Below are 22,461 nucleotides of genomic sequence, written 5' to 3' on the forward strand. Positions count from 1 at the left end.
AGCAAGAGGAGTAGGTATAGGGGCATGGTCCCCAATCGACTGTAGCACATCTAGTGATCATCTGCCAATTACTTTCACCATATTGGTGAGCCCCCTCCAAGATCACGGTTCCGCCCGAAAATTAGTTAATCTTGCAGCCTACAAATCATCGTTGTGCGCCTCCCTTACATCTGACCCTTGTTCATGTAGGGCCGACAGGGCTCAGCAAGTGTTTTCTTCAGTTTTGAAGGCTATGGAGAACTCCCAGTTTACTGTGCGTTCTGCTATTTGCAATAAATCACCATCCCCATGGTGGAATGACGCTTGTGAGACAGCTTTCCGTCGTAGGAAAGCAGCGTGGAGGACCCTTTCACATAATCAGAGCCCGGAAAATTGGATCAACTACAAATTTTTCTCAGCCTAATTTAAAGGAGCCATAGCAAAGGCAAAGGATGACTACAATCAAAATTTGAACACATATTTGTCAAACCCAAAAAATAGGAAGGCTTTGTACCATTTTATGGAACGGAATCTGAACTCCTCAGCCATGCAGTTAACCAGCTCGGTGGTGCTCTCTCCATACGAGGTGAAAGGTGAGTTAGAGCGAATTGCTCAAGGGCTTGCTTCACATTTTCAGCAGCAGCATAGAGTCCCTCTGTTCGCCCCCTACCCCTGCTCAGACTATGTTGTGGTTGACAAGTCAGACAGTTAACAACTGCAGTTTCTTTAATGCAATCCTCAGCTCCGGTTTGGGATGGTGTTACAGTCGGTATGTTGAAAATCTTAGTGCAAGACTTCACTCAGGACCTCCTCAATTTGTTCAATACATCATTGGAAACTGCATGGTTGCTTCACTCCTCGAAGGTGGCAAAAATAATATTGCTCTTAAAAGATTAAAAGAAAGGCTTCCATATTGATAACATTCGGCCGATAGTTCTAACATCCAATTTGGTAAAGCTCATAGAAAGAATTGTGCACAGCCATCAATGAGCGCATGTTTCAGTAGTGAACGCATTGAGCTCTGCCCAGATTGGCTTTCGCAGCGGATGCTCCATTTGGTCTACCCATATCGATTTAGACAGCAGACTCCGCCTTGCTATGCGCAAGAAAGAAGTATCAGCATTAGTGATGCTTGACATTAATAAAGCGTACGACAGTGTTAAATATTCGATCCTTCTCTCTAAATTGGCATTATTACACCCACCGTACTACATTTATGCATGGATCCACGAATTTTTAACAGAACGGCAGTTCTTTTGCTCTGACGGTTCCTTCACCTCAGACACCTATGCCCAAACCAGAGGCATGCCACAAGGTTCTGTACCTTCGCCACTTCTATTCAACCTGCTGATGTGCGGCATTCCAGTACACCCTGATGTTACAGTATATGTTATGCTGATGTTACAGTATATGTTTATGCAGACGACATAGCCTTCTTTGCTTCTGCAGCAGACGTTCATGCCCTATATCGTTCTCTCCAGGATTACCTCAATGCGCTCGTGGTTTGGCTGGATACATTAAATTTGGTATTAAATGTGCACAAAAGTAGCGTACTGGTTTTTAAAACCAACATGCCTCTATATATATCGCTACATTATCGCTCGGACAGCATACCTCAGGTAGAATCGTTGAGGTATCTAGGCGTCATTCATGATGCCAGTATGGATTGGCGGCCCCACATCAAGACTAACGTTGAGAAAGGTGAGCATGCACTAGGTAGGCTGCTACGAATAATAGGAAATTTGGCATGCACCGGGACATGCTTGTACTTCTCCACAAAGCCTATGTCAGACCTATTTCGGAATTTGGCTGCATACTTTTTTCTGGCTCCTCTAAATATAAGCTTCATTCGTTGCTGCTGTTAGAAAGGTGCGCACCGCGTCTCTGCCTAGGTCTCCCTCAATCAGTTTTCACCGCAGTTCTGCACTTGGAGGCTCGTATTCCCGACCTGAACTCCCGTTTTCTCTCGGGACTTTTTCGCGGGCATCTGAGTCGGCTCCTGGTGTGGCTACACCAATTTTCATCTCGCACCCAGCCCTCTTTCTCACTCCTCATTGGCGAAGGTTCCGCCTACCTCAAGTTGTATTTACTCAGAACCTTTTATCCAACATTGGTGTGGATCTCAATTTTGTATGCAGAGTTGGTTGGGCAGCGTCCTCTGTGGATATTGCTTTTGATTATATTTTCCCACCTAATGCGAAGCATCTGCCTGCAAGGACATTAACTGGACTCCTCTTTGATCACCTTTTCCATTACCCGCAACATACTGTGATTGCTACAGATGCGTCTGGGGCCGACCTGAAGGCAGGGGTAGGTATTTTTTCAGTCTCTCTCGTGGAGCTTTTCAGTTAAGAGTCACAAATTACAAAACCATATTTCTAGCAGAGTTTATGGCTCTTGGGCAGGCCGCTTTGAAAATTCCCACAACTGTTTCTCAGGTGATATTCCTCTCAGATTGTCTCTCTGTTTTGTTGGCGCTGGAGTCCACACGAAATGCTTTTTTGAGACGCTCACGGAAGTTTTTTATTCCTGGATGGGTGAAAGAGGTGCGCTTTGTTTGGATACCAGGCCACTGTGGTATTTTACAAAATGAAGCAGCAGACTTTTTGGCAAAATCAGCTCTAAATGCACCAGTTGCCTGTAGCATCCCTAATCTTGTACTTTTCAGTACGACTCGGTTTCAGCGTTTTCAGTTTATAACTGCCACATACAATGATCCCTTACTCTCTACTGTTGACTACAAACATCTCATGTACCCATGAAGTGCTCGTGCGTGTAAAACCCGGCAGTGTGAGATAGCGATGACACTCATGCAGTGCAGGACTGCCCGTTTAAATCTTTACTTATGTAGATGCGGGTTCAGTCCCACATACCTTTGTGCGGCTTGTGGTGAAGTCGAGACATTGGAGTATTTCCTACTCTCTTGCTGGAGGTTTGCACATCAGAGGAGAGCACACCTAGATATTCCCATTATGAAGTTGAGTCTCACTTTGTCGGTTCCCCTCCTGCTCTTTTTTGGCACGAGTGCCAGGGGTTTTGCATTGCATCAAGTTTGCGAATACTTAGCTTGACACCGGTTTACCCTATTCTATGGGGTCTCCCCACTGAACCCTAGCCAATCCCCCGTCGTGGGTATGTGCCATGTCAACAAAGCAACAACAACAACAACCGGCAACAGCTATTACATGCAGCTTCCTATTTCTTTAATGTAGTACTTAGAAGATCATCAATGCTGCGATTGAAGTAACAACGCATGCTCTGGAAGTGAGTCATCATGAGCAGTTATTTAGTTTATTTTCACTTCAGATATTAATCATGTGCGCAACACAATAAATCGTGACTGACTACGACCGACGCTTCGGCAGCTCAACCGCTCAACAGGCGTCCATATGTAACCCTGCAGCTTTGCTAGCGAGAGTATATTTACTCTCGTTGCGGGGCGTCTGCCAATGAGTGAGCGACAAGTCTTCGACTCCAGCTGAACACTCAAGTGGGGTGGAGTCGGTTTTATTTCTGTGTGTTCTTCGCATATATTCAAGCACCGAAAGGTACTTGCACCCTCCGTAATCACTTCCTTTTCGGCGCGCGGTCGCGGGAGAGCGCGATTCGGAATTCACATCAACATGATTCGGACAAGTATTATTCTGCATATCTTCCCAAGTTTTAGGGGCACTTGCCATGCATTGAAGGGGCCTACTAAGCCTAATTATCGCTTAAATTGGCCACTTACTTCGGTTCAGCTTATGTCTTGCGAGCACTGCAGGCTTTGACGACTGCATCCAAGATCATCCAGTCCCCGTTTTTCATCGATGAGTAGGGCAGTTTACACGCGAATTATCGCGATGTGCTGCTCTTTCAAGAACGCTGATGTGTCTCTACGTACGTAGACGATATTTGCTTTTTAACAGCTTGTAAATAACTATAGATGCTGCGCTTCTTAACCAATAGTGATGTTTCTTGGCATAGTGCACGAAGTTCTCCTGTCACATCACCGTCAGAGTCGTAAACCATGGCGATTCTTTGAAAAAGCAGTCTGATGCAAGATGAGATAGAAGTCGTGGTTACATACGCTGGCAGCTGCGCACAATCTTTTTCTTTTTGGCTCTGCGCTTAGTGATAAGCATTCAGGCTGCGTTGGCATCGCAAACTGAGTGAGCTTTGTGTCTGCTTTTTTTTTCTTTCCTCCTCCGGGCAGTGAACGTGCAGGTCGCGCGCATGCATTCTTTTGTGTTTCGCGGAGGCTAGGCCCATGTTGATTGAAAGGTTCGCAACTCTGAAGCTCCGATCCTGTGCTTCAAGGGCAGTGCATAGAACAGTTAAGCTAAGCCTTCTCATTATGTGCGTTTGTGTTCAGTGCTGTATGTGCAGCGGTGAAACGTCGCTGAGTGTCTGATGTTCGGAATCTTGACCCTTCTATGATTTTTCGCATCTAGTATGCGACCATCAGGAAACTGAAGAGTAAACCAATGCCTATGTCCTTAGCGTGCGCTTAAGTACTACGTCAAGGAAACTCATTCTTTTTTTAGTCAGCCCACAGCAACCTGATGGCCCAGCACCAAAAGATACACAGATCTGCAGATGGGAGGCCACTGGACGGGGTGCCATAAAGTGGTGGAATCCAGACAATGACAACAATGGTGAATGGCACTGCCCACCGCACGTTCAAATGTCGATTCTGTCCCCTGACCAACAAGCGCAGGGCTAATGTGAAGATTCATGAACGCATGCATACTGCATCAAAGGGGGCCGAATTCCAGTGTGTTCTTTGTAGCTACCAATGCAACAAGACGGGTTCTCGCCAGCCACATGAAGCTCCACAAAGCAGATAACCCATCGCTGGACTTGAACCGTAGGAAGCCATTTTTGAAGAGTAAACCAATGCCTATGTCCTTAGCGTGCGCTTAAGTACTACGTCAAGGAAACTCATTCTTTTTTTCGTCAGCCAACAGCAACCTGATGGCCCAGCACCAAAAGATACACAGAGCTGCAGATGGGAGGCCACTGGACGGGGTGCCATATAGTGGTGGAATCCAGACAATGACAACAATGGTGAATGGCACTGCCCATCGTATGTTCAAATGTCGATTCTGTCCCCTGACCAACAAGCGCAGGGCTAATGTGAAGATTCATGAACGCATGCATACTGCATCAAAGGGGGCCAAATTCCAGTGTGTTCTTTGTAGCTACCGATGCAACAACACTGGGGTTCTCGCCAGCCCTATGAAGCTCCACAAAGCAGATAACCCATCGCTGGACTTGAACCGTAGGAAGCCATTTCGTCAAAATCTTAATGCACTGCCTCCCAGGCCAGCAGTTGCCAAAAAGAGTGTTCCTGAGTCAGCAGCTGCACAGAGGTCCAAGATCTCGGCATTAAAGGACAAGCTGAAGACACCATCACGCAAGAAGATATTCAGCAACTTTTGTGACAAATGCCCTGCCATGTTCAAAAGCCACACTGACTTGGACATGCATAAGACGTACCACAATTCTGCTCATCTGTATCCATGTCACCTATGTGACTACAGAGCCAAACACAAGCCTCATCTGCACAAGCACCTTCTTGTCCATACACCAGAATATGCAGAACGCCAAAATGGCTTTACATTAGCTGAGATTCGCAGCCAAGATCGCAGCCAGCAGCCAGAGTCTGCCACCCCTCCTGCTGCTCCAGCTGCTGCTGATCAGATGTTACTTCTGGTGAAAGCCGAGACTCGTGCCTTTGTGGATGCAGGCTCTCAGAGCATGGGAGTCCAGTTGCACCGCTGCATTCACTGCCCTGCAGCTTTTAAGAAAGAAGCAACGCTGGAGTATCACCTAAGTCTGCATGGTAGTGCTGTTGTTGAAGTAGTTGTTGAAGAAAAGCGTGTGTACATCTGCAGCAAATGTCCGTACGCATTCCATCGGTGTGAGACTGTTGTGAATCATCTTCAGCGCCACGGTACTTCAGGACTGTGCTGTACTTTTTGCGATTACCGGACAGTACACATTTTCAGCCAATGCATCACTACAAGCCTCAGGCTTATATGAAATGTGATTCGTTGGAGATTTGGAGTACTGCCAGTGATGGCACCAGGACACTGGTGTTACGAGATGATGGAGATGAAAAGTATTTCCCTGAACTTGATGACTGTGATGATGCCGGTGAGGATGACACATTATCGAGCCCTGCTTCCACACCAGCCTCCTCTGGATCATGTTCAGCTTCAACGGCTTCCAGCTCTCCTCAGCTACAATTGAACAATAAAGATCTCGAGCCTGCAGTTTTGAAGCCTGTCAAGCATGAGACAGATGATGTGGTTCTAGCAAGCAAGGAAATGCTCGAAGAATTGGTGAGCAATGTTGTGCTCAACGATGAAAAAGAAATGCCTCCTGGTTGCAAGACGCAAGTAGTCAATATTGTAGCTTTAGATGGCACCAAGCAGTTGAATGAGGTTGGAGGAGAAGTTGCACAAGCAGAGCACAAGTCTGAAAGTGAAACTGACTTTAAAGATGATGGGAAGAGTGCACAGGATTTCTTCAATTGTATTTGCAATCCTGATTTCATAGAGTACGAAGACCTGGAAGACGAGAAGGATGTGTACTGTGGAATACTCAGTGAAGATCCAGATGTTGCTGATGAAGTTGAATGTGAAACTAGAGGATTCGATGGAGCCTGAAACACTTGCAGCAGATGCTGATCCCATGATGAAGGCTCTCAATAAGCACGCTGAGCGTACTGAATTTGGATATCACTGAAACAGCTGATTGTGAAATGTTTGCAGAGTGCAAGGACATGCTTCTGTACAGTGTACTGTGTGAAAGTGAACATGACCTTGAAAGTAAAAGTGACCTTTCCAACAACAATAGTTTTCCATTTTCTGCTATGTGAATCAATCGTGTACCCATTTCAAATGCATTACTGTTCAAAGTAGACCTCAATATGTGATCTATTCAGGAACTTTGAAAGCGAACAAACTAGTGATATAGAAGGCAGAATTTACAATAGGTGTCAAGATGGATTTATTATGTAATACCCATTTCTTATTGTTTTTAGATTCAAAGTGCTTCTTTACAGCATCATTTCATAGTTATTCAATGTGCCACATCTCTCCCATATGTGAACAAGCTGAATCGTTTTTTTTTCTATTTATCTTCATAAAATAGTTTAAAAGCACTGTGCTGTACAACGGCTTAGAATACCAAAATTGTCAACAATACGTATTGACTGCAGACCTTCTGCCTCTTGAACTTGCAAGTTTTTTTCTAGTCAAGTTGAGCATATCTGGTATGTAGTAACAGGACTATGACATGAAACTTGTGGTTGTGGGTTAATGTGTGCATTTGGTGCAGAGTGTGTACATTTTAATATGCAGTTTGTACCCGAAGCATTCTGAATCTGCCCTTTCCTGTTTTCTTTATTTAATCACCCTTATTTTGCTGTAGTGTTGACTGTAACAGCTGCCTGCCTTTATATGTTGGTATTACAGGTTCATCATCATGCATGCACTGTATGTATAATTATTGGTGGCTTTGTGTGCACTGTGAGTGCATGGGTATGTGTAGCAGCGTTTCAAGTGAAAGATGGGCCACTTTTAGTCAACAGTTGTTGATTTATTACCTCACTTTGTGCTTGCATCTAACAGCATGAAAAACATAAACAGAGCAGCATAATTGCATAAGATGTTACAAGTGCTGCTGAACTTTAGTTTGGTGGCAGAAAGGACCTTGCCGCTTTCAAGGGCTCAATATTTTGTGAAGCTGGATCAAATTTTTTTGTGAAGACCAAAAGCCTTGTAGACAAACTGTCATGACTGTGTGTTTCACAACTGACAAAAAAGGTATCTTATTTCATTTTGTCACTTTGTGCAAAATATTGTAGCTTGGTACATAGGCAGCTTGCAAAGTGCATGCATTGATGCCATGTCCTTGTGTGCTTGGTCAGTTTACTGCGCTTCTGCCAACCCTGCTACTGTTGCTGCTGGTAGTGCCACATGCTTCTTAGAGGAGGATGTGCAGTTAACTGTGCAATGCTTTTCACTACCTGAGCTGGCCACAGGCATGCAGTTTCAATAGTGTGCATTCATTTATATGCATGAACAGGTGCTCGCAGCAATTTTTCAAGGCTTGAATTCTGCAAGAAAGCTGAACTTCCTGGTACCAAAAATACATAGCAAGGATGCAAAGGGTGCTGTCTGCACTTGAGTGTGCAACCCGAGTAATGCACCTCTTAGCTACAGGATGTGTAACTAGGCTAAGCTTTCCAAATATTCCTCAAAACAGTGAGCATGGTAGAATATCCGCCACCATTCTCTTGCAGACAGATTTTACCACCAGTACTAATCTCAATCTATTTCCTGAATTTCATGCCTTACGCATTTCTTCAAATTGGAAAATTTTACAATTCCTCAGATAGTAGCTTCATAAACTTGTTTTATTTAGGGTTTCTAACAATTTTGAAGGTTTGTAACAAAGTTTGTACATGTGCAAAAAATTGACTACCGGTCTTTTCCTTTCGAAAACTGAAAAATTATGCTTTCTTGAGGCCTGGGTATACTATTGAGGTGGAAAAATTGCGGTTTTGAATCTGAATGACGAATTGCTCTTGAAAAGCATAAAAGATGCTATCAGGTTTCACTATGGGTAAAACACTACATAGTTCCTGGGGTGCCAGTGCATCTAGTTGCCAGAAGTAGGTGTGAGCATGAAATGCTTTGCAGTTCTTAACTTTACGCCACAATGATGCTGTGCTAAAGAGACTACACCGTGATAGTTTAGCATCACCTGGCGCTGTGCTAATGTACCATATCATTAGTATACTACAAGAACTTCCACGCCTATGCAGCTCAGTGGCTTTTGAGATATCAAGGTGACCAGATGCAGCTCGGTGTCTCAAAAGCCCATATAAGTAGTGCGGCTTCTGCCTTAAAATAGGCCACTGAACACAAAAGTGTTTGACAAGTTCATGGACAGTTTGGTTGAAATTCCATGCTTATTGAAAAGTGCATGACCTGGAAACAAGGATGTGTTAATATGTGTACAAATTATGATTACCAAAATATTTTCAAAACGATTGATTGAAGTTGACTGAACATTTGCTTGGACATGTAAATGTAAAATACAAATGTGCTTTGTCATTCAAGCATGCATGGGACTATGCAGGGACTATGCTTAAGCCTGAGAACAGTCTTGAGTAGTTGAAGAAAAGCTGGTTGAAAGTGACAGCTGCATCTATGTGACCGCTTGTATTTTGAACCGAAAGCTTCACTACGCTAGGTAAAGCCACTCTTCACTTGTCGCTAAATTTGACCGCTAAATTTGAGCTAGAGGTCATGCTTTTGCGAGGTTGAGGTGTCCACCGAGATGTCAAGATCTGAGAGCTAATCTGCCCTTTCTTTTCGTCAAAAATGTTTCCTTCCCTCAAAACACATGCCTTCGCATTCTTCCACGTAAGCAGACTAAATTGCCCTCAGTTGCGTTTCGGCTCCATTGAAAGGCGGCCGCCGCGGTCGGGTTCGAACTGGGGTACTCCAGCTCAGTAGACGAGAACCTTAAACACTGAGCCACCGTGGTGGGTACCAACCCAGTGAGCGAAATGCATTCAACGTTACAGACGCCAAGCCACTGCCACCTTCCAGGGTGGCAGGGTGGACATGCTGCCTATCCTAGTGTGCGGAACACACTCAACGTTACAGACGCCAAGCCGCGTCTGCTTGCCTGATATACTACAGCTTTCGCTCTCTAACCAGGTTCAGCAGTAGTTAAACTGCACCTAATTTTTTTGGTAGCAAAAGTTTACAACACATGTACACAAGAATGGGAACTTGGGGCCAGTTGCACAGTGAGATGGTTGCCAATTAAAGAGGAAACTCTGTAGTTACTTTGAACCACCCTTCTACTGAATCAGTGGATGTTAAAAGCCTCCTCGAGAATGAAAGTATGTTTTCAGTGCCTAAATTACATCGATGCTAGCACTAACTGGAAAGGCGCGACTCTGTGCCCAGGATAGATGCAGCTACTAGACTGCAACTTCTAGATAAGGTTAGAAATACAACCTTTCCCCGTAAGGTTTCGAGACTGCTTTATTTTCTTCTCTAGAAATGATTCCTCAAAACAAATGTTGGTGCATATGTGTAGCGCTGTCTTTTCAGGCTAACCTGAGATATTTATGTAAATTACTATGGCAGCGGCTAGATGGCACTACATGTAGAAAAATACGTTGTCACTAGTCGCCTACGCGTTCTACTGTGAGTGAATGTGGAGAGATGGACGTCCACCTTGAACAGCGTGTAAGCATAAATTTCTGTGTGAAGCTTGGCATGACAGCCACAAAGACGTATGAGCTCCTTCGTGACGCTTAGAGCAACGAGACATTATCAAGAGCGCTAGTTTTCGAGAGGCACAAGAGGTTCGTTTCGGGGAGAACGTCGCTGGAAGACGACATAAGACAGGGGCGCCCTTCAACCTCACGGAATGAAAACAACGTGGCTCAGATCAGAAAAATTGTACAGCAAGACTGCATCATTACAGTCCGCATGCTATCAGATGCTCTCGACATTAGTAAGACAACATGTCACCAAATTTTGAGTGAGAACTTGGGGAAACGAAGGCTGAATGCCAGACTTGTGCCGCACTCCCTCACACAGGACAAGAAAGACACGCAGGCATCAGTGAGCGCTGATTTGCTCTCCGAGGCAGAGAAGGATGCTGCATTCATCAACAGCGTCATTGCTGAAGGCGAAACATGGTGTTTTCAATACAATTCTCAAAGAGGCAGTGTCGGCAGCCCACAAGCTCTCCGGCGTCGAGAAAGGTGCGGCGACAGAAGACCAAAACAAAGAAAATGCTGATAGTTTTTTCGATGCCAGAGGTCTCATACAGCACGAGTCGTCCCATAAGGGCAGACGGTGAATCAGGAGTTTTATATCCGCGTGCTCCAACACATACATGATGCACTGCGACACTGTTGCCCTGACTTATGGGCACCTGGACAATTTAGCCTTCTGCACAATAATGCAAGTCCGCACACTGCTCTCAGCATGGCTAAATTTCTCGCCAAGCACAGCATTATTGTAATTCCCCATCCGGCATGCTCGCCCATGCAATTTTTTTCCTGTATCCTCGTGTGAAGAGAGCCCTAAATGGTCGCTGGATGGGAAGCGTGCAGGCTACTCAAGACGCCACGACAAAGGAGCTGATAGCCCTGCCAAAAGAAGCGTTCTCCAACTATTTCTAAGACCTCAAGAAGCGTTGGAAGCTGTGTATAGACTGTAAGGGAGACTATTCCAAGGGGGTGCTACACAAATGATTTCAATGTTAAATGCATTTTTCTTAATAGACTCAGTCTTGGAATTTTACAGACAAAGGTTGTACATACATCCTAAGAACCATGATAAGAAACAAGAATTTTACTACAGATAAAAAAAAAGCCAAAGTCCACTTATAAATGAAAGGGGCCATTCTGGATGGCCTCCTTCAAGGTAATGTTGCAGATCTGCAACTTGTCACCGCAACGGTGGCCGAGTGGTGGAGCATCCACCTCGCATGCGGGAGGTGCAGGGTTCGATTCCCAGTGCCGCTGGGTACCCGCCAGTGATACAATGGGTACAAGCTTTTTCCTGGTCTGGTGCTCGGCTTATTTAGGATGAAATGCTTGGGAAATGGGTCTTTGACCTCAGCTTGAGAAGTCGAAAATATCTTTTGCCATGGCGCTCTTTGGCCATAGATGCCCTTGCGCCATAATATTCCGTAATCATTATCAGCAACTTGCCCACAGTCGTTTTACAACTCTAGAACGAAGTGGCAGATGCCCCTCAAGCGAGGCTCTCCAGCCAATGGTGTCGACTGATTTTCATGACCCCGCAGTTAATCTGATTAAGCCGTGGTTAATCAATCCCCTTTCATCTGCCACCCCCTCTGTCTCCCTAGCATGTCCAAGGTGATAAAACAATGTCATGAGAATCGGTCCGTGCCATCGGCTGGAGGGCCTCCTCTGAGGGGCGCTTCCCGCATTGTTCTCGAGTTTTATCCAACTATTACTATTATTATCCACCTACAGTGGACTGTTTTTGCACACTTATTTTTGATAACCTCAAATTGTTTTTACAATGGTTAGCCCCAGCGTCTAACCTAACCCACACTGAGCCAATATGGGTAATGGGAGAGGAGTTGGACCCAATGTCATTATTGTAGAACTGCCCATGAACATGAGACGACAGTTAACGTGCACAGTATGTACTCGACACAGCCATAAATATCTTGATCAAAAGGTACTTTCCTGTGTTATGCAGGGATTGTACAAATTGGTTAATAAGTTATAATTGATTACGAGGAAAGAAAGTGCATTAACTGGTTCACTCAGGGTGAGGACCAAAACTGCACTTAGGGAAGGGAATGAGGAGGGAGAGAAAGCCACTTCTGCATTAATTTTCCCCTGGGGGAAAAACGTTTACGGTTTACTGCGCTGAAGGTCATGGGGGGGTCACTTCATTTATTCATGCTCTGCAGCTACGCATCCTGTGTAAAAGGATGAAGATATGAGCCAGATTTTATTGCAAGGCCTAAGAAGGACTACCTCACAGAAAAATTTGTCCTATGGCCTCATCCTGTGGCCCGGTATTTGTGGCTGCACAGCTTGAATAAATGATGAGATCCACCGGTGTCCACGACGCTGTGAACCTGTTAATGTGGGCTGACATTGCAATTCACAAATTGTTTAGAAAGCTGAGGAAAAGGCTGTGCATGCAATTTTTAACCCGCGGCCACAATTTAATTACTTGATAAGGCAAAGTGGTCTGCTGCTAGAATACTGAGAAACATTGAAATCATATATTGGCTGCCATCAGCTAGCCAATTTCATGTAAAATGTTTCCCTAATTTCAAGGCCACATAAGGTTTCTTTACATAACTGTCCAGCCATATCACACAAAATTGCCAATATATTGCAGTGGTACCAATAATTGCAAGAAGTAATAAATTCACATCTTTTATGATTCAATTATGTCTTGAAATGAACTTACTAACATGTACAGCACTTAATGTTGTATGGAGGCAAAATTCTAGACGCTCGTGTACTGTGCGATGTCAGTGCACGTTAAAGAACCTCAGGTGGTTGAAATTTCCAGAGCCCTTCACTACGGCATCCCTCATAAACGCCCATAAGCCAAACCAAACAATGTTGCTATTTAAAGCATGCCTTCCATGACCATTTCCTGGATTTAGTGTCTGCAACATTGTTTTGTTGATTGTATACCCTGATCCTTGTCTTATTCATTCCAGAAATCAGTGTGAATACCCTGTAATAGTCTGGTTACAAGACTGTAGAAATTGCAAATAAAATAAGAAGTGTTGTCATCATTCCTTTAAACTTAAATAACCCTCTGTGCGTCAAAGCTGTTTGGAACATCAGGAAACTAGCGCATGCTTAAGACAGTCAATTTAACAAAAGAACAAGCTTTGCAGCAAGAACCATAAGCACATGACACATTGTGTGAAAGGACAGAATGAGGTTATCATGGCAGTGTCATTTCGAAAATAAATGTAATGTGGTAGTGCTTTTTTTGAAGTGCATTTCTGCGATTTCAGCAGAAGCAAGATGCAGAGAAGACAAGAGCAATGAAACTTCAAGCTGCTACAGCTTGCTGATATACAACATTTTAAATAGCTTTGGGGGAGACTTTTGCATAGTGCCTACCTAGAATACTGTAGAACTCCACTGTTATGTTTCTTGTTGCTTTATTTTATCACTTCTGTTGTGCAGCCAGGCTTTGTCTAGCTGCAGTATTCACAGACTTCCATGAAGTGACATTTCTGTTCCTTTGTCATTCATCATTACAACTTAGTATTTTTTATTTTTTGTAACATGCAGGTCTTGAAAATACACTTGCATACAAGGAAAGTTGCAAAGGTCCATTCACTCTGATGCTAAGAATATTATGGCTCATTTATCAGTGTTTCTGAACCAATATTCTAGCAGCTTGTTCCCGAATTTTGTAGGTTTGTAGTTGATCACACAAACATGATGCTAGTGTTGCTACTGTGCAGTTTCCTGATGGCAATGAACATGTGGTCATGCTTTACTATTTGCCATGAGGCTTTTGAGTTCTGAAAGCATTATGAAGCTGCATGCTGTCTTAGTGATGAAGCACCAGCTCGAAGAACTACTGACAGGTGGTTTGCCAAGTCAGAGATTACCTCTGACGATTGAAGAAGACCTCGGAGACTGACGATTGTAAACATCAAGCTTTGTTTGAAGCAGTTACCCGGGTCAAGAAAACTGCAATAAACACCCACAAAGCAGCCCCAAAAGGCTTAAAAAAATAATCATGATAACAAAAAGAGGCCTCTATTTAGTCTGCGCCACAGAACTTGAGTACACGAAAAAGTCTTCTCACTGCAGCAAGAATGTTGGTTGGTTGGTTAATGGGATTTAATGTCCCAAAGCGACTCAGGCTATGAGGGACACCATAATTCCGATAATTTTGACCACCTGGGGCTCTTCAACTTGCACCGACACCACACAGTACATGTGCCTCTATCATTTTACCTCCATCAAAGTGCGTCTGCATCAGCTGGAATCGAACCCTCGTTTTTAGGGTCTGCAGCCGAGCGTCATAAGCAGCGGGCCACCGTAGTGGCTGCAGAGAGAAGGCGTTTGATGGAGGAAGAGAAGGATGCTTGAATGCAATTTGCAAAGAACTCCCTCAAAAAGTTGTTAAAAGTCACCAAATTTCATAGAGCATTGTAACTGGTGACGAAGAATTCTTCACACTTGACCAAAAAAGGCCAAAGCACACGGTATGTTTTGTTAAAATAGTCATAACTGCAAAAAACGCATGAAGGGTAAAGTTCCCGAGTAAGGGGATATTGGCTATTTTATGCTTCAGCTTGAATTAAATTGTGACCACAATTCCACTTCAAGAATGACAAAACCATCACAGTCAACGTTTATGCCACAAAAAGCATTGGAGGTTTTTTAGCAGCTGATAGGCCATTTGAAAACAAAGTACAGTCAATGGCTCTCACCATGACAGCATGCTTCCCCATTGTTACATCGCCAACTACTCAGCCACAGGCAAGCAGACGCAGACACAGCTAGCGGGTAATCAACGTTTATTCTGGCAGCGCAGGCCAATATTTAAGCATAGGTAGAGAGAGGGGTCAAGAGGGAGAGAAGAGCAGAAACCGGCTATCGCTCGAGCCATCGACATAAACACAAAAGAAGGAATGGGGGGGGGGGGGCGACGTGAAAGATGTGCTGTTCGCAACACTTCTCTCTTCTTAAAAATGAAACCGCTGCACTGGCTTGCGTTTCCCGGTAGATCGCCGTAGCACTTGTCCTGGGTTGCCACTTTTGCAGGTAAGGACTGTGGCACAGTTGTCACCAGACTCTTGTGGGGGCTCATGATAACGACCTCGGTCCGAACCCCGCATGCTGGATCCGGCAAAGAAACGAAAGCGCGAATCGAAATAGCAGCTAAGCATGATAAGGGTTGCAGAGGGCTACAACCTGTGGCTTGTAACTAGGCCGTGTACATCACAGTTCTAACCGAAAAACACCAAAACAACCGCCAGAATAAAAAAAAATGGCTGGCGGTTTAGCACTGAATGGAATATTGCGCAAAAGCACGGATTTTTGCTGGTGGACACCACCACCACCACCACTTAATTCAATGCGAGATTGAGGTAACCGCAGAACCGAGGAGCCAGTTTGCGCCTTTCCTTTCCTGAAAATCAATGGAGTCTAAACCTTTCGCTGGTGTTGAGAAAAGGAAAAGCGCATACTGCCACAATTTGTAAGTGGACGCCGCCGCCTACTCACAAGGTGACTGAGGTGTCCGCTGGCCCAGTTACACTTTCTACTCAGAAACATCACAATGACATCGCTGAAACACGGGAGTGCGGCTAGAAGTACTCGTTCAAAGAGCTGACTTGGTCGCTGAGGGGCATAAGCTCTTGGCCATCCGGCGGAGTTTACCTACTGCGTTATGAAGGGCTCCGCCCCTCGCACTCAGCTAATAGTTTGTCTGTCCGTTTCGGACTAAAGAAAAGTTTGGAACAGGTTAAAAGAGAAAAGTACCGGTTTTTGCACATTGAATCTAGCTCACAGCCATTTTCACCAAGTATAACTTCTTTACTCATTTCCTTTTAAAAGCGTAGAAATGCTGAAGAGGCACACAGAACAGTACCACCGGTATTTGAAACTCGCCTCGATGAGGTCTCTGCAAGGCTGTGCCCTCCTTCAGAAAGGACTGTGTAAATTGCGAAGCATCTAGTAAGAGCAGGGATCGAACTTGATTCCAGCAGTTTTTTGTCAGCAGCGAACTTATTGGTCGATGCTGTTGAGATTGCACTTCCCATCGCTGCCACCAGTTGGCCGGAGCGTGGTCGGGCCGGAGAAGGGACGAGGAAGATCGGAGACATGGTTACGTGGTTATAAAGAAAACTTTACTCAACTACTTACTTTATGTAAAGTACGGTGCAACGAGAGGGTCTCTCAGTAAAAGGGAGCGTCTTAGCAAACGGGAGTCTCGATGAGAGGGAGCTTCTCGGCCGCACTCGCTGCCGAGTTTTATAGGGTTTTCCTTCCCTGAAATCCCTAGATGGAGGCCACTGGTCTGCCGAGAAAGGCGTGTCCTGAAAAGTTCACTGTGACACTGATCACTCACTCTCTCATTAAGGATACATCCCCATCACGTGTTGAGCTTGAGGGTGAAGAGGATGCCATCTATGTCGCGCATACACCAGAAAATCCGCGAGTGGTGTTTCCATGGTCTGCAGGTGGTCGCACGTGTGGCCTGCACTTTTCTTCAGCGTAAGGCCACAAGTCCAAGGACAAGGCAACGTGCAAGGGCACAAGGGCACACGGCACGCTTGCCGGAAACTGCTCCTATAACGACGAATGGTGTGGCCAAACACGGTGAATGGACCCAGCTGATACCCGGGTCCTCTCTTGAAGATTCATTACGGCTGGCTTTGGCAACTATCTTCGTCATGCAGATGAGGGTGCACTGGCAGAGCTGCGCTGGCTGCTTTCAGGGGAGGCTTGCTGTCGCCGCTGCCGTGGTTACGCCAGACGAGAGTCCGCGTTTTAATCCACTTTGGCTGGAGGGAATCCCGGGCATTACAATGCGTGAATCCATTTTTTTTAGTATACTATACGGCGGAAAAAAAACGGATTCGGCTGAGATCATGAGCAAAAGGATTGGCCATCTCAGCGGAGAATACTGGATCACGGCGTTCACGAAGAGTTGCCAGGATTTACGGCATAAGCTTGACGCTCTCTATCATTTATTAGGTCTTGAGGAAAAGATCCTCCCCACAATGAGCGTCGCATGATGGTATTTCCTATAGGCTCTCACCGATGTTGATATTCAGCGCTCTACTTTGCCTTTTTTCAAGAGTACTAACGCCATCACAGAGAAGAGCCAAAAGCAGAAAGCACTTGTCTAAACCGTAAAATATTCTTAAAAACTTCTGAAAATGTCCCTGCTATACGAGACATTTGCCGTGTTACTTGAAGCTATGAAGACACTTCGGTCAGAGAACTTCGTATATGCGAGATGCATCGTCTCCTTGGTATGAAACTTGTCGTCCTGCTAAAGGAGTGGAATCGGGCACCAGCAGCAGGCCACTGAAGCGTTGACAGCCCAATGAACATGGTAGATGCAGGCTTAACAATGTAGCTCACAGGATTTTAAAGCCTCTATAGAAGATAGAAAAAGTCCAAAAACGAAACGTACCTAGCTGTCACCATCACCGGCCGATTTCGCAAGTAGTAAATGCGTCCGTGGACACCGATATCTTTCCTCGCGGTTCCCAGGGGATATAAGCTATACCACCATTCACTTCAAAACGGTGGCTACCCGTCTTCTTCAGCAAGGACGCTACATGGTTGATTCGACTGGCATATTTGCATCTTTTGCTGCCGGACAAATGTGAACAGGGCCAGAGAATCAATTTTTACTAAGAATAATAGCAGGGCAGAGTTGCCCTCGATGTCCTATTAAGAAAAAGGAACACCCACTATGACTGTTCACAGGACCCTTACATCGACGTTGAAATAGTTTACCCTGCTGAAAAATGGAGCTACCAGAGGCATTGGCGCACTACGAATAGACCTACAAACTCGGTACAGCGGGGCTCATGCAGCCTGAAGAAGTTTCAGTCGGAGGTCCAAACCGCCATAAAGGGCCCACGCTGCTGTCATGGCTTCTTTGTTTTGGAAACTGCAAGCATGCGACTAGCCTGCACTGTCCCAAGCATCTTTTAATATCTCGAATAATATATGCTGAATGCGCGTTTCCTAAGCTCGAAGCTGTCAGCACAAGCATGCAACAAATTTAGGTCAGCAAGGTCAACAACCCTACTGCAACTACTACTGCTGCTATTACTACTACTACTACTACTACTACTACTATTAAGAGTGCAGTGTGTACGCACCAATGAGGAAAAAAATTGCTCTTCGCTTCTATAGCCCCTTTTGTAAATGTTGGGAATTTTTTGTTTTGTTGATAACCATCGCTTTTAGTGTTTGCACTATACAACTAGCCAAAGAGCATAGTTCCCCCCCACCCCCGCCCCCAGAAAAATAAAATGCCTGAAAACATACATCACAAAGTCCACACCCTACTTGTACTTGTAATGGAAGTTGTGGAACACACAGTGGTTTAGAGGGGTATTTTTCTCACTTGGTCCCCAGCCTCCCAAAGAAAGGCCAGAATGGACTGTGCTTGTCTTTAGCAGAAGTTGCCGAGGGGCATGGCATGCCTCCTTGGCAGATTTATTCGAGTGATCCTCCCTGCCACATGGTTTTCACGTGGGCGCCGGAGGACCCGCGGTAGTGAGGGATGATTGGCGTGCATTTGTACTGCACCGTTGAGCCTTGACAGTGCAAATGGATGCATGGGGAACGAAAAGCCACAATCTCGACAGCCTGGAACCCTCGCCTAAACGGACCCGTAAGGCACGAAGGATACCCTGGGTATGGTCCCTACCCTGAGAAGCCTGGGAAGCGCAAAGAAGCCAAAGAGCGAGCCTTACGAATTGCTTTCAAACTTTGTTCCCTGATTGGTGGACACCGAGCGATGGAGAGAAACCCTGCCTAGCAATCGCAGGAGTGAGGCTTAGACAAGACAGGGAAGGAAAACCCGGGAAGCCACCAAGTCGGCAGCCGGTGGAAACGCTCGAGATGCGGCAAAGATGCAGGCGAGATGATGCTGCTCCCGCCCGGCTTGCTGATCGATCCCCAGTGCGTTGGCGACACTCCAGGCGTTAACAATTAACCATTAACTACGTTAGTTCATGGCAGTTTACCCTTAAATTTGATTAGATTTAGCTTTTAATGCAGACGTCAACTATCAGTTGGCAATTAATTTCGTGGGTTAATGGAAGTGTACCGTAGGTATGGTTAGGGTTTGGTTTAAGGCTAGGTTTGGGCTCTGTTAACATGCTGCAAAGCTTCATTGCAGCGAGTTTTAGTCCAGAGTTACAAAAGAAAGTGGTAGGCTGTTTTCCGGATCAGTCCGAAATTGGCGAGCTTTCTCTCCTGCAGGACTATCAAAGCCTCCCTCAATGTAGCCGTATGACACGGTCACCCGCGTTGGGCGAGCCAGCCACCACACACCTCTCATTTCTCCAGTCTCTAATCATTATGATCTCGCTCGTCTATGCTCCGATTCATACAAGTGCAACGGCGTGAAAGGTATGGAAATCGTCCGCATTAAAAATAGAAGGAAGCGTGTTAGTCTGTGCTCGTTTTGTGGCCAGGAGGGTTAAGGCACGACAAAGTGACTGAGTAGTCAGTAATGACAGTGCATTTAAACGAGCTCATGATCAACATTTCATGAAATAGGCCTACAGGCAAAGCATTTATTTTTCGGACAGCACAAGGAACGCACTATATTTTGGTCGCGGATGTAGGCAGCGCAAACAAAAACTCCACGGGTGCTTCCTGTGCGTACACGCCCAGAGCCGGCGCTCTTGGTGTACGCTAGAACCGGTCTGCACATGCGCAGGAGACGCCAGCGAACTTCAGCGAGTGCTAGATATGGGCGCCAGCGTATGCGTCGGAAGCAAGGTCCGGTTTACAACAATCGGAGGATGGCGGGGCTCTAGGCGATTCCTCATGGCTTGAAGCTACTTCAGGTTCCCCGAACTCTTTTCACGGTTTGAGTTGTCCCTTCAGTGCCTCCCCAACCCCTTTCTTTCATGGCCTGAAATTCTTTCCGTCGCTCAAGAGGGGGAGGGAGCCAGCCCCAGGAACATAAAGATGCATGCCCCTTTTCGACGGCCGGGAAGCACCCTTGGAAAACGGAGTTCCATCTGTCTGGGGGCCGCGCAGAGTTTCCGACTGCACCCATGCAATGTAATACCCCTGTCACACGGCCAGTTCCAATGACGATCGAGTCGAGAGCCTTCGAAATTCTCAATCGCCATCGAACTCGAAGGAGTTGTGTCGCTGCTACATGCCAAATCTCAATGGTCATTGAAATGGTTCTCGTGTCTTACGCCAAGCTTGTGTGGCGCCACAATCGCAACTTAGTATTTTGCAAAAATAACAAAAATATTTGATAACTGTATGCTAAATGCTTAAATACATGCATACACACGTCGTTTAAAACCCTTTTAACTGCACGTACACGACGGACAGATCCAGACGCTGCTGTACTCACTCTAATACGAGACGAGCCAAAACCAAGCCAGTCCAACTGTGTCGGTACAGTGAACTAGAATAGGGGTAGTGTGCTCAGTGGCCGGGCTGGAGTGAACCCGCCGCTGTCGCAAAATGGCGGCGGCGCTGCTGTCGTGTTCACTGTAGGAGGGCAGGGAAAGCAGTCCATGAGTATACGAGATAAAATGCCGTGTTACTGCCAAAAGATCGTGCCTTCGCGGACTAAACTAGTTTGCATCATGTGCGTTGTTCAAAATTAGCGGATGAAGGGTTAACAATATCATTCGCGCGAAGGCAGGGCAGAGAAAAGCGCGTGGATTGCAGGTGCACAGCGGCCGCTACTTTGTGATTCCAAGAACTCATCAGCTGAAACTGTGGACCCGACACTCCGCATCGTCCAATCAACGCAACTTAAAAGCATATGCTTTGAGCACACCAGATCTGCTAAGGCGTGTTGCTTTATTTCCAACTTTAAGGTAGACAAATATCGCTTCAGATCAATGCTAATGACAGCTGTGAAACTTCACACGTGCTCGCCGATTTAATTCTGGCTTTCCACTACCATGCAGTTCATTTCGTGAGTCGTTCGCTCTTTTCGAATTGCCTGTACCCACCCATTCCTTTGAACTTGCATGCTGTAACTCTTCTGCCATAGCATCAACCTGAAGGTGTTCAGCGCTGATTTGAAATTATGGTTTATGGGGGTTTAATGTCCCAAAGCGACTCACGCTATGAGGGACGCCTCAGTGAAGGGCTCCAGAAATTTCGACCACCTGGGGTTCTAATGTGCACTGACATTGCATAGTACACTGGCCTCTAGAATTTCGCCTCCATCGAAATTCGACCACCGTGGCCGGAACCGAACCGTTTTTTGAAAATTTGAAATTAAACAGTACACGAAGCCCTTCATCTGCAAATGGGGCAAAGACAAATTTATTTATATTATTTGAGAAGCGCACAGAGAAAGCAAGTGTCGCAGTGGTTCAGCTGCGGCTCAACTTCAAGGGCTTGTCCTGTTCACGTCTGCCAGGCCTCTCAGTGTTCACTCCTTTCACAAAGAAGTGAAGCCTGACTACGATGTAAAATTTTAAAATTAACTTGGAAAGAACCGCGTGAAGATGGCAACCAACCTCTTTACACAGCCTTGCCCTGACCACATCCAGCCCATCAAAGATGCTCTCTGAATGGAGTTGGCTTTGGCTGCAGCATTCTGTTAAAAGGTTCTCAAACTACAGCACAGAATCATAGAGCTGTGCAGAAGGGTAGATGAGTCACATACCTTGTCGCAGTATTTTTCATGCCTTGCAAGTTGAAAGCTGTCATCAGAGGCTGGCATAGTTAGGAGGGCAATGCCGCTTTCACACTTTACCTTTACAACACATTTTCGTGCTACATAGCCTACGATGTGAAAGTCTAGTCGTGAATCACTCTTGGCTACATACTAACTATAGCACGACACGCTCCTGCCTGATAACCGGCAACTTCACTATCATTCCTGCTGGCATGATCTTCCACATCAAGCAAGGAGGCCAAATCTTCACAGTTTCCCTGAGAAATGCATTTCACCAAGCCAAAAATGAAAGGCAGTTTACTATGATTAAAAGCTGCAATTATGATTATCAAAACTACAATTAGAAACTCAGCACACTGAAGAAGGCTACCTTCGAGCCATCTTTCCTGTAGGCATAGCCAGTCGAAACCCTGCGCGCAGCAATGGTTCTGCAGGCAACCCGGCATTTTTTTTTCCTTCATGGAACACTCTCACAATCTGTCCAGGATGCTACATCCTTGCATTGCCACCGCCGCGGTGGCTTAGTGGTTTAGCGTTAGGCTGC

The 22,461-nt window shown here is 45.6% G+C and overlaps 1 pseudogene; it reads left to right on the forward strand.

Annotated features, from left to right (window-relative positions):
- Positions 1 to 22,461, forward strand: part of LOC144116381 (uncharacterized) — a 40,448-nt pseudogene that overhangs the window by 8,861 nt on the left and 9,126 nt on the right.

The sequence above is a fragment of the Amblyomma americanum genome, chromosome 1 (assembly GCF_052857255.1).
Source record: "Amblyomma americanum isolate KBUSLIRL-KWMA chromosome 1, ASM5285725v1, whole genome shotgun sequence".
In the NCBI taxonomy this organism is placed as follows: domain Eukaryota; kingdom Metazoa; phylum Arthropoda; class Arachnida; order Ixodida; family Ixodidae; genus Amblyomma; species Amblyomma americanum.